This window comes from Mizuhopecten yessoensis, unplaced genomic scaffold, assembly GCF_002113885.1.
Source record: "Mizuhopecten yessoensis strain PY_sf001 unplaced genomic scaffold, ASM211388v2 scaffold11119, whole genome shotgun sequence".
Classification (NCBI taxonomy): Eukaryota; Metazoa; Mollusca; class Bivalvia; order Pectinida; family Pectinidae; genus Mizuhopecten; species Mizuhopecten yessoensis.
In genome coordinates this window covers 169,328-181,953 of record NW_018408889.1, presented here as the reverse complement: position 1 = coordinate 181,953, position 12,626 = coordinate 169,328, and positions in this window count along the sequence as shown.

Sequence of the window (12,626 nt, the reverse complement as noted above, 5' to 3'; positions counted from 1 at the left end):
GAGAGAGAGAGAGAGAGAGAGAGAAAATGGAGGCGACGAGGTACGGCACAAGAGAGCACACGTTCTTATCAGGTTTGAGAAATCACATTAAGAAATTGTAAAAAGATTTTTTTCTGAAAAGACGGACAGAAGGCAACGTTGACGTAGAGACAATCTAGTCTTAAAGACAACGTCAGTGTTGCTGACAACTTGCTTGAATAATCTCTTACCGGAACGCATACGATGGCCTTTGGTTGGAGCTGATGTCGAGTAATTTAGTGATACAATGCATAATTGTTTCCCACTGTTGAACTTAAAAAGTTTTCGAATAGAACTAATGTTATTACAGATGATATATCAGGTAAAATTGAATTTTTATGGCTTCCGCACAATGCTGCATTTTAATAGGAGTGACATTATGCCTGTTATAGAGACGACCCAACGAAACTCTCTTTGACAAAACGAGGATCGAAAAAAATTAAAAAAAATGTTATCAAACAGATCTGTCTTGTTTCTTCTTATTCATGGCAAATTCGATTATATCTGCCTTTCTCGTTGCCCTGTTTAAACAATACACTGTCTGTAATTACTGAAACTATTTCTTTTATTGAAACGAACAAAATAATTATTTTTCTTTCGTGAGAACAATATAACAGATATTAAAAAAATATGTGCTGTGCTCATCCAAACAAGTACTGTCAAAAGTAGAAGTTGAAATATGTGCGTTGAAAAACAATTAAGTGTAAATGTTTATTGCTTTTATTGTGTGTAATTTTTCGGATGAAACGGCCCAGTTATTTGAACGATCATACATAACTAGGACCTGTAACGACTTAGGGCTAGTCATATCGAGTTTTAGTACTATTCTCACGTTTTCAATCGTTAATTTGTCATAAAATCCTATCTCGTTATGTGAAACAATAGTTTGAAAATACAACAATTAACAGAAACAATCTGTCTGTTGCACATGCTATAGAAACTACAACAATTCATTTTAAACGTTCGGTCTCGAACGTGGTTTAACTCTTTCACTAAATGTAAATAATTTCTATGAATTTATGAATACCACTAATACAAAAACACTGAAGAAACTTTGTATTTTATATCAGAATAATTTAATAACAATATTTGTCCTCCTTGATACAAATGTGCATTTATTTTATGAAACAGTACTGTGTACTACCGACTACAAACAATACAATTAGTACTATATATTATATTGTAAATATGTTTCTCTATACATTGTATCGTGAAAGAGAATAAAGTTGAATTGAATTGAAAATTTCACCACTGTAGACCATAATTGACTCACCCTGATTAATGTGTGATAATGTTTACTGAAGTAACATAGGGGTGAAAGGATTAAAATCAACAACAATTAATATAAACTTTATTTTGTTACAGGACATACGAACTACAGTTATAAACTTCCTGTTGGAAATGGTACACAAACTACAGCTAATAATTTAACCTTATGTTGCATATGCTATGGAAACTACATCAATCAATTGTAAAAGTTGTACGTGGTTTAAAACAATTACAATCAATATCAAGTTTCCTTTTTTTTTTTACAGGACATACAAACTAGTTATAAACTTTCTGTTGTTCGTATACACATAACAATTTCATATTTCTGTTGGAAAGGGTACAAAAACTACAACAAATAATTTATTAACTAAAGCAAATATTATCGCTTTTTGTTGTACATATATGTTGTTATAAAACCATAGTAAGAAATAGGATTCTGTTGTACATAACATACAACATACATGTATCTTAACGGATATGTATACAAAATAAATTAATTGGTGTATAATTTCGTTTTGTTGTAAATGAAACACAAACTACAATATTTGACATTAATTTCTTTTCCTCTCTCTTGTGAATCAGACTTCAATTTTTTGTTATTAATTTTGTTATTTTTCAAGCATTTTTTTTTCAATTACAATACATTAACATGACACAAACATACACTCCATCTCACACGCAATTACAATACACGATGTTCACAGGGTACAACATTGGATATCTCTCTCTCTCTCTCTCTCTCTCTCTCTCTCTCTCTCTCTCTCTCTCTCTCTCTCTCTCTCTTTTACACAAGAACCAGACTACAACAATTGTATTATGGTTATGCATGTAAGAGAACCAACACATAATATTATATGTTTTTGCACCTAAGACACATGGTTGTTTCATCAACTTTACAGTGTAGTTACTATTCGGATAGGCCTGATTTATAGGAAATACAAACAAATGGAATAATGCTGAGAGTCTTAGGCAGGATATTTTTTCTTGTCCATTTGCTCTACATTATTTTCAGTTTTTAGATTTTTTCAGGTTTCACTGAACATCTTCGATGGTCTTGAAGGGATTCTGCTGTAACGCTATGACAGCAGCTATACAAGTTTGGGTAGAGACTAAAGCGCTGTATCCTATTTGTCATATGAGGCGACCTATGTGGAACCCCATGTAGAACCAGAGGTATTGTTTATGTCTCATACATAAGCAATATTGGAGATAACAAAATTGATCTTCTTCTCCACACAAACCCTTAGGACCTGTACCTATTATTTCCTCTCCCACCAAGTCTTTTTTTACGAAGGGTTAATCTCAGTCATTTCGGGTCAGCCCATTATCAGAAAAAACGGGACCGACTGTAATGTTTTGCTGCCATATCGAAGCTACGACATTTCAGTGAGACAGCACTACAAAGCGACCAATGAGTGACCCACGTCATCTGTGAACACCGTCTTCAAATGACCCTGGTTGTTCAGAGGCGTGTAGTGGAAGATATTGTTGCTTTTTTACAACTTCACTCTCTGTTAACGGAGGGTGGTTTACGGGGTTGAGAAATTTTCCCATACCCCTTTTTGTCTTCTCATGAACAAGCAATCATTATATTTCAATAAGACAATGAATGATTTATTTGTGTTTATTTTTACTTGCAAACTACCCGATTTAAGCAAAAGGTGGTCGATTTTGAGTGCAGATAATGCAGGATATTTCAAGTGTAGGAATATGTATGATATTTACACAGTCAGAAGCTGCAGAGTCGGATGTCAGATTCATTCTAACGTAGGAAGTAGATTAAAATTAAATTGTGTGTTAAATGACCCCTCAGACAAGCTATACATAGTGTCCTTAAATAGAAGCACGGTGATGGTGAGGTCATGGTGGAAATGATTAGTGAGTATGTCAGGGTGGATATGGAGAGTGGTTATGTGTTGGTGGATATGGTGAGTGGTTATGTGCGGGGGTAGATATGGTGATTGGTTATGTCTGGGTGGATATGGTGAGTGGGAATGTCTTGGTGGATATAGTGAGTGGTTATGTCTTGGTGGATATGGTGAGTAGTTATGTCCGGGTGGATATGGTGAGTGGTAACCAATTAGATATGGTGAGTGGTTATGTCTGGGTGGATATGGTGAGTGGGTATGTGTGGGGGGAGATATGGTGACTGGTTATGTCTGGGCGGATGTGGTGAGTGGTTATGTCTGGGTGGATATGGTGAGTGGGAATGTCTTGGTGGATATGGTGAGTGGTTATGTGTGGGGGTAGATATGGTGACTGGTTATGTCTGGGTGGATGTGGTGAGTGGTTATGTGTGGGTGGATATGGTGAGTGGGAATGTCTGGGTGGATATGGTGAGTGGTTATATCTGGGTGGATATGGTGAGTAGTTATGTGTGGGGGTAGATATGGTGAGTGGATATGTGTGGGGGTAGATATGGTGAGTGGTTATGTCTGGGTGGATATGGTGAGTGGGAATGTCTGGGTGGATATGGTGAGTGGGAATGTCTTGGTGGATATGGTGAGTGGTTATATCTGGGTGGATATGTTGAGTAGTTATGTGTGGGGGTAGATATGGTGAGTGGTAATGTCTTGGTGGATATGGTGAGTGGTTATGTCTGGGTGGATGTGGTGAGTGGTTATGTATGGGGGTAGATATGGTGAGTGGTTATGTGTGGTTGGATATGGTGAGTGGTTATGTCTGGGTGGATATGGTGAGTGGTTATATCTGGGTAGATGATGTGAGTGGTTATGTGTGGGTGGATATGGTAAGTCGTAACGTCTTGGTTGATATGGTGGATGGATTTGTCTGGGTGGGGATGGATTTGGTGATTGTTCACCATTTTTAATTCATCTTAACAAATCATTTTACAACTTTCCATATTCCCCTAGGCTATATATTGCAAATACATTTATGTATGGCTGTCATGAAAACAGTTCCCTGTTTAGCACATTATCATTTTTTCTTCGGTAAATGGCTAATTATTTTGATAGAATTACAGATTTAATCGGTTTTATGCACTGAATTATTTATATTGTTAACATTACAAAAGAGGCAGTTTGCAATTTTAGAAGAACAAAATGTTACAAAATAAAGATAATTGATGGATGTCATGTCATTTGCAACAGTTAATTACCATATCATCCGGTAATACCAGCTTTCTTGCTTTAAATAAATAAAAAAATCTTAATTTTTTGATAGTGATCAAAATTTGAATATTCATGTATAACTGTATTGAAAACACATAAATATTCATCAGTCATACATGTAATAATAATAATAATAAAACAGCAATATGTTAGGATTTCAAACAGATTCAAGTACATTGTGTGTTACCATACACGTGCTTTTCTATATAAAACGGTATCTATTTCTTTGTCTGGATTGTTGTCATTTGGAAAGACTGATATCAATCTGACATGGGGATCATGACACCGATGTGTTTATGTTTATTTTATATCATATTTATTGTTTACACATAGTATCGAGGTCGGGAACCATGTCGGACACGTGACGTGTTCCAATCGGAGCACTGCTTTCGAATTATTTATGAAATTGAAAGTGTGTATATATATATATCAAGAGAAGCATTTCCTTTCATTTCTACACCAAATACATAATGTAATCGACAGCAATTATTAAATGTACAGGTAGTTTAATGCCATTTATACAGACAGGTGGGGAAGTATACATGGATACAGGTACATGCAGGTATATACCTACATTCTAAAAACAAAAACTTTACTTGGACCGTTATTGCCAGAAGCAGGTACAGCTTTAGACAACATACGTTTTAAACAAATTACATCTTAGACCTAACGGCAATTTACATAATGTTTGTAAACAATTTGTACATAAGGACAACAATGGGATGTCAAATATACTGGAGGGTGTCATAATCATTGAGTATTATATCTATCGTCTTTCTGGTCCTCCTGTCAAATATTTAAAATAAAATTTTAAGTTCTTTCAAGTAAAAATTCATATTTGACCGAATGTTGGCCTATTTATTTTGACGTTAAGATCAATGTTTAAACTCGAACCAAATGATACGGTGTGAAGTGAAGTCAAATCACACCTACTTTTATACGTTTAAAGTGTTAATGTGTTGAAAAGTTATTAAAATTAAAAAAAAATATGCTAATTTTGATATTATTTTAATTTTTGAAGACCTTCGAAATATGACAACATTTTATAGTTGTGAATTAACAAACGTAATGTTTCACGGTTCAATTTACAATGTCGTTCAATTCGTTCCAATATTTTTTTCTTTTCGTATTTTTTGATTCACTGTAACTGTTTCACTGCGTTTGTGAGTTTACGACGATAATGATGCTAAATGAATAAATTTGCATATTCCTTTGTAATAATGAGGGGTGCTGACACCTGCTGGGGTCATTAGGTCAACCAAAGTACATTCTAAATGACAAAGCGGACACGGAGATATTTCCGATATACAGGCATGTTACGTTGTGAGAGAGATTTCACCGATTATCATCAACAATAAAATTGTTTTCAAATATGAATTTTACCTGTGCGGTAACTCGGTATGCACGCTTCAAAGAACAAGCGTGAGATAAAAAATTTCACTAACACGATTGAATGTGTTATTTATGGAACAAATTCAAAATTATCACTTTTTACGGGCTAAAATGATATTTATTTGGGTATTGTGAATTCCTTGTTATATTCTATTTTTTTAAACAGAAAATCTCGTGACATATGTATATCCACAAAAATGACACTTGAGTAAAACTCCGAAGGTAGAAAGGTCATCAATGCATCGTCAATTTACTTCCCAACATATGCCAGCGACCATTTGAATAGCAAGCTTTACTGGAGCAAACGGGGATCAGCCAACGTAATGACTTCAACCTTTAATAAGTGACCGGCCATCTTATATCTTGACCTTAATGAATGGTCTGAACTTTTATAGTATGTAAAATTAACGTTTGTGACTGAATTGACGACTACCCAAAAATACTTATATTTGTGTGTTGTAAATAATACAAAAAAATGCAAACAAACGTCACAGATATTCTTGAGTCTACGATATCTGCAATTCAAATACGATATTTTTTACCACTTTGTTCCACTAATTTAAATTGGCTTTCCAGAGAAAGCATAATATTCATGGATATTTCATTAATTACGTGTTTGCATATCAATTTATTGCATATGTAACATTTTAGACCTTCAGCGTCAACATCAATGACAAGAAATTAACAGCAACCAAATTGCAGTTTATGCTCTAAGAAAAAAAGGACAATAAAACCGACATTTGAAACAGCCAGCCTAGCTGTAGAGAACATCAGTCCATCTCACGGTTACTTGCTGGTAGGTATATACCACTCAAACGTAGGGTTATGTAGCCAGTGTGTTACTTTGATTGTTGTGTCAACATAAGGAAGGACTTTTGAATCTAGCATGACCCTGTGAACTGTATTTGTAGGGTCTCGAGGAGAAAGCACAATCTTCAAGAGGTTTGTCATGTTGATGTTTTTAAATGTCAGCGATGATGTAATTGACGCAATATGTTTTAAAGATTGATGAAGAACCCCTTAAGACCTTTTATAACGTTTATTTACGGTTGGGCTAATACGTAACCTCGAGTGGAATTCCACTCACATACCCCCTCTGTTCGGGTTGTTTCTCAAGTACCGGGTTTATAGGGGGCCCACAAAGATCAGAAGCCATCAAGACCTTCACGAGACGTCACGCTTAACCGTACTCCCCCATCCTGTCCGCATTACAGGTAGTTGATACAGGAGAACACTGCTAACTCGAACAATTTGTTTCTCAGAAAGAAATCCATATTGAAGAATTTTCTTGATAAATCAATTAAGCCTGTTTATGACAAGTTCTATTTTTGGTCTGAACTTGAGGTATCGCTATTAATGACGGCGCAAACCGACGTCTGGTTTTGCGAACTTGTGCATATTTATTGAAGTTAAATGTTTAAGCCATGGTTCGACATCATTAATCTGCTCTTATCAGTATAAGTTGTGATATATCGAGGAAATCAGTATATCATGGCTGTATTATCTTTTATATACATTATATATTTAATCATAATATTTGTTCTGAAACGAATATAAATACGAAAAAGATATTCTCAAAATAGGTCAATTCGATATAATATGGATTCGGTACAGACATTGTAATAGTTCTTCCTGAATATATATGTGGAACTTCACTGAAACGACATTAAGCCATTTCATTGGAGATATCAGCGGATGTTCAGCAGTACAGTATGCCCGATGACGTCAGCGAATTGAACCGAAACTGAATTGATACATCAATGTAACGTCGCTCAATTAACAGACTCAACTATGTACGTACCGTCACTCGAGTAATAATCGAGCCGATTATAACGTCACCCAATGAATAGACATCAATATAACGTCATCCAATTTATAGACAAACATATATATAACGTCATTTTTATAAATAAACATCATTGTAACGTAATCAAATTATGAGACAACCGATATAAATTTGTCCATTAAAAGACATCAATGTTACGTCATCCAATTAATAGACACACCGATACAACGTCATCCAATTAATAGACACACAGATACAACGTCATTCATTGATAGACATCAATGTAACGTCATCCAATTAATAGACACACCGATACAACGTCATCCAATTTATAGACACACCGATACAACGTCATCCAATTTATAGACACACAGATACAACGTCATCCAATTTATAGACACACCGATACAACGTCATCCAATTTATAGACACACCGATACAACGTCATCCAATTTATAGACACACAGATATAATGTCGCTTGATTTATAGGCATAAATATAACGTCTTCAAATCAATAGACTCACCGATATAACTTCGCCCAAAAAGACACCTTTGTAATGTTATCGAATTAATAGACACATCAATGTGATGTACATAATAGACGCCATTGTGATGTCACCCAATTAATAAAGACAGCGATGTGATGTCGCTCAATTATATATACATAATAGACGCCATTGTGATGTCACCCAATTAATAAAGACAGCGATGTAACGTCGCCCAGTTCAAATGCACAGAACGCATAAAGCAAAGGTCGGGGTATATACAAGGCACCCGGTAACTATTCTGTCCTATTATTGGTAGAAAATAATCAGGCGCGTAGCTAGACTATTCAAGGTGTGAATGCAACGAATGTCCCCCATCTCACCGGACACATGGATACACGAAAGTTCGTTGGTGCTACCTCGTGGCTTTTGAGAGCAATGCTCGAATGTGTAATTTATTCAATATCGGATAAGTGATTACTGAAAAAAACGGGGCCCCGATGCATAACAATATATCAATCAATTAAAGTACAAAACTGAGCATGGAGATATAAAATATAGTTTACAGTCTATTTAACGGGCCACTGATTAATTCTTGATATTGTACAATGAAATAATTTATATTTGATAGAATAAAAACAAAACCAAATAATAAAGCGGATACTTTATTTTCATCATAAGGAAATTGCTTTTAATACATGTGATAAAGAATTCAGCATCTGGCTACATCGAAAATCAAATACTGGTAGGTTTGTATTGTTGTGGACAAACAAAACTACTGATGTAAGTTATTGTATATATACGTATACGACAAGACTATCTCACACACGACTTAAGGATTGTATAACAAAACTCGGTGTATGGCAACTTGTAGTCCAGAGAGCATATTTAAACAACACCTTGTACAGTGCGGCAATCATTTCAATTGAAATGGTCAACGTTTGCAAACAAAAATATTGACCAATTGATTTGAATCACAAATCTGAAAATCAAACCCAGCTTACCTATCCTAAAATCCCTAAAGAATAGCCGATTTTGTGCTGTTCCAAGAGTAAACCTTTACACATCGAACAGTCTTAATATTCCATTTAAAACATCTCAGTGTAAACAGTTTCATTGAGCAAAATTGATTTAAGTAAAGTAGCTCTTGTGTTTGTATTGCTCTCCATTAAGCCCAGTCCACTTCGACAAAAGACTACAACAGGCGATCACCACCTTGAGCAAAATTCGTAGACGTAATCACGTTTTCGACAGAGATCACATCACAATGGCGGCTAATCCCTCGCACTACAGTGGCAAGTGTGCAGGATTAAACTACGCCGCCATTGTCATAGGAACCGGAAGTAGCGTCATGATCCTATGTATGTCAACATTGGATTTCAAGAGAGCACGGTGGCCGTGACATATTTGTCTAGCTTTTGTTGACTATCTATCATTAACTCTGGCATTTAGAGACCGGAGTGTTATTTTTGTGACCATTATACTCAGCTAATGACGATAAGTTTCACGCCTCGACCAAATCAAACAGTTTCAAATCCCTCTGTTACACGGTGCATAGACACTTTGTAGTACTGTATACTACTAGCAGGCAATCACAAATATACGTTTTCCTGATAACACGCACAATAAACGCATATGTCCCTACCCGCTCAACCATCCATTTACACTAACTCCCACGTCTGACCTTTTTCTCTTGCTGTCTACTTGTGCTTTACCCCTGCCGTTCCATCTTCTCTAATATTCCCCACTATTAACTTTCCACTATCGATTTCCATATGAACTTGTTGGCAAGTTTCTAAGATTGTGTCTTGATATCAAATTGCAAAAATAGATTAATGTTTTTTTTTTGTTCAAAATATTCCTTCTAAAAACCAGGATCGTCAGAAAACCTTGCTCTTAGTAAATTAAAAATGATAGCCATACCATTCATCAATGTTTTTAATTTACAACATGGAAACTCCATGAAGACAAACACCAGTGCATCATTCGGACAACTGGACTGACACGAAGGAATATTAGATAATGATGTTGAAGATAAATTCCATTTTATACTTAAATGCAAATTTTATGAGGATTTTAGGCATGAATATATTAAACCTTATTTTTACAAACGACCAAGTGTTTTCAAGTTAATAGAACTGTTCAATACCAAAATCGTTAAAGATCTAAATAACGTAGGCAAATTTTTGCATTTAAGTACAAAACGACGAAATAATATTGTTTAACTAGATATAATACTGCATGTTCTGTATGTTATACCCACATACAGGTATATTGTGTTTAAATAATCTATGTAATGCATTGTACACTATTGCACCAACTGTAATTTGTGTTATAGTGTACAATGCATTACATAGATTATTTAAACACAATATACCTGTATGTGGGTATAACATACAGAACATGCAGTATGTTATACCCACATACAGGTATATTGTGTTTCAATAATCTATGTAATGCATTGTACACTATTGAACCAACTGTAATTTGTGTTATACATTGTGATATCTTGTACATATGTATGTCTCCTCTCCGATGTGTTGTAAACATAAGGAAATACAGAATCTGAATCTGAATCTGAGATAACATTACGGTATGCATGTCGGACGTTAGACATACAGGTTTTAGATGTGGGTAGTGTGTAGATTATTACATTGTTTTCATCATTTACTCACCATTTAATGACAAATAAAATATACCCACGACAAAGTCATTCATGCAGCATGACGTTTAAGTACAATTTTAAAAGACAAGGAACAATAATATCTTCACTGCCCATAAATCATATGTTATAGTTACAGTATTTAAATCTATAATACAGATTTAAGACACGGTACCTAAGCGTCCGACTCCAAACTCCATTTGAGACAGAGCAACATACCATTGAACGAAGACGAACCAGCGTAATACAGCTAGGATGTCAACACTCAAATCAAAGTAAACAAACCAAAACAAGTCATCGTCTCAGGCACCATGGTAGGCTCCACATTGTAAAAATGGAAACGATTACTCTTCAAGAACATCTGGTTGTCGCCTTTCTATTTTGTATGGATTCACGGTTTCTTTCCGTTTGTTTTATGCTTCCACGGTTCCTATTTCCGTTGTAGTTTTCACGACGACTTAGAGTTCTGTTTCTTTTCATTGTGTTATTATTTTTCTTTAAATTGTAAGATGCTAGGCCGCATTTAACAAACCCTGCAACACTTTAATCTTTCTAAAAGATAAAAAAAGAGCCAAAAAACTAAGAAAAACACACAAAGATTTATTTGGTTAAATATGGCGCCCACCAGTATCTCTGCTTGGTATCTGTTTAGTTGGAAGACTTGCAGGTTAATGTTTTTTTTTTTTCGTTCAAATAATTGTCATCGTAATTTGACATTTTGTGAGGTACTATCTCGGTGTTGAACCATTGATAAGGGTTATAACCATTGAAATGACGTTTCGTCCGATTATATGGCTGCTTGTTCTGTTTACGAGATGCAACACAATTTTTTGGAACAACAAAAACACAGCTGTATTGGGCTAATGTAGTCAATTTGGGCCTATGTTATCGGGAAACTTTGCTGCTATTTTCAGAATACGACAGATATGCATCATATTATATTATCGAGATTAACGCGTTAAAATTTTAATCTACAGGAAAGGCCTAAAAGGCTTTTTTTTCTAGCGTCTCATTTATAATGATAAACCTAAAGCATATATACCTCGACGCTTTGTCTAGTTATCTTGGTAAAATACGTTTGTAGACAGGCGGCTTAAAACCAGCTATGAATTATTCAATTTTATACAATATGGAAAAAGGATCATTCGATTAATCTTTAAATTACTTATCAAGTACCTTTGAGAGATTATTGTGTCCAGGGTATTTATATTATCGTAATGATGTATTAATCGTTTTTCCCACGGTTAAGGCCGTCTTAAATTTGATTTTAAATAACAGATAACCAGATATTAAATATTACTTACTTTAAATGTTGCCAGGTGTTTTTAACAAAATTTTCACAATTATTCGTTTCAAAGTAGACTTCCACATAAATTATGATTATCTAAACACATCACCAGAATCCTTTAGTTAAGTGGATTTTGTCATCATCCATGAAATGAGGACCTTTATCTTAAATCCCACCATAGAAGAACTTCATCCTTAAACCTTACCTTAGGGGAATTTCAAGCTTAGCCCTCCCCTTAGTAGAATTTCACCCTTAGATCTTACCTTAGCAGAACGTCGCCCTTAGAACCTTGTCTTTGTAAAACGTCATCTGTAATCCTTATTTTATTGTAAAACTTAACTGTTTGTCATTACGTTAATAGAACTTCAGCGTCGGGTCTTAAATCATTTTTGTACAACTTCGCGTTTAGACCACTTAGTAGAAATATGGCCTTAGCCTTACCGCAGTAGAATCGTATCCTTATTTTTTTTTAAATATTTCATTTTATCAATTGTGACCGCATTCAACTGTAGAACTTCATAATGGAATTTTGCAAATATGCACCAATTATACGTTTTTTGTTTGTTTTTGTTTTTGTTTTTTACATCGCAAGCA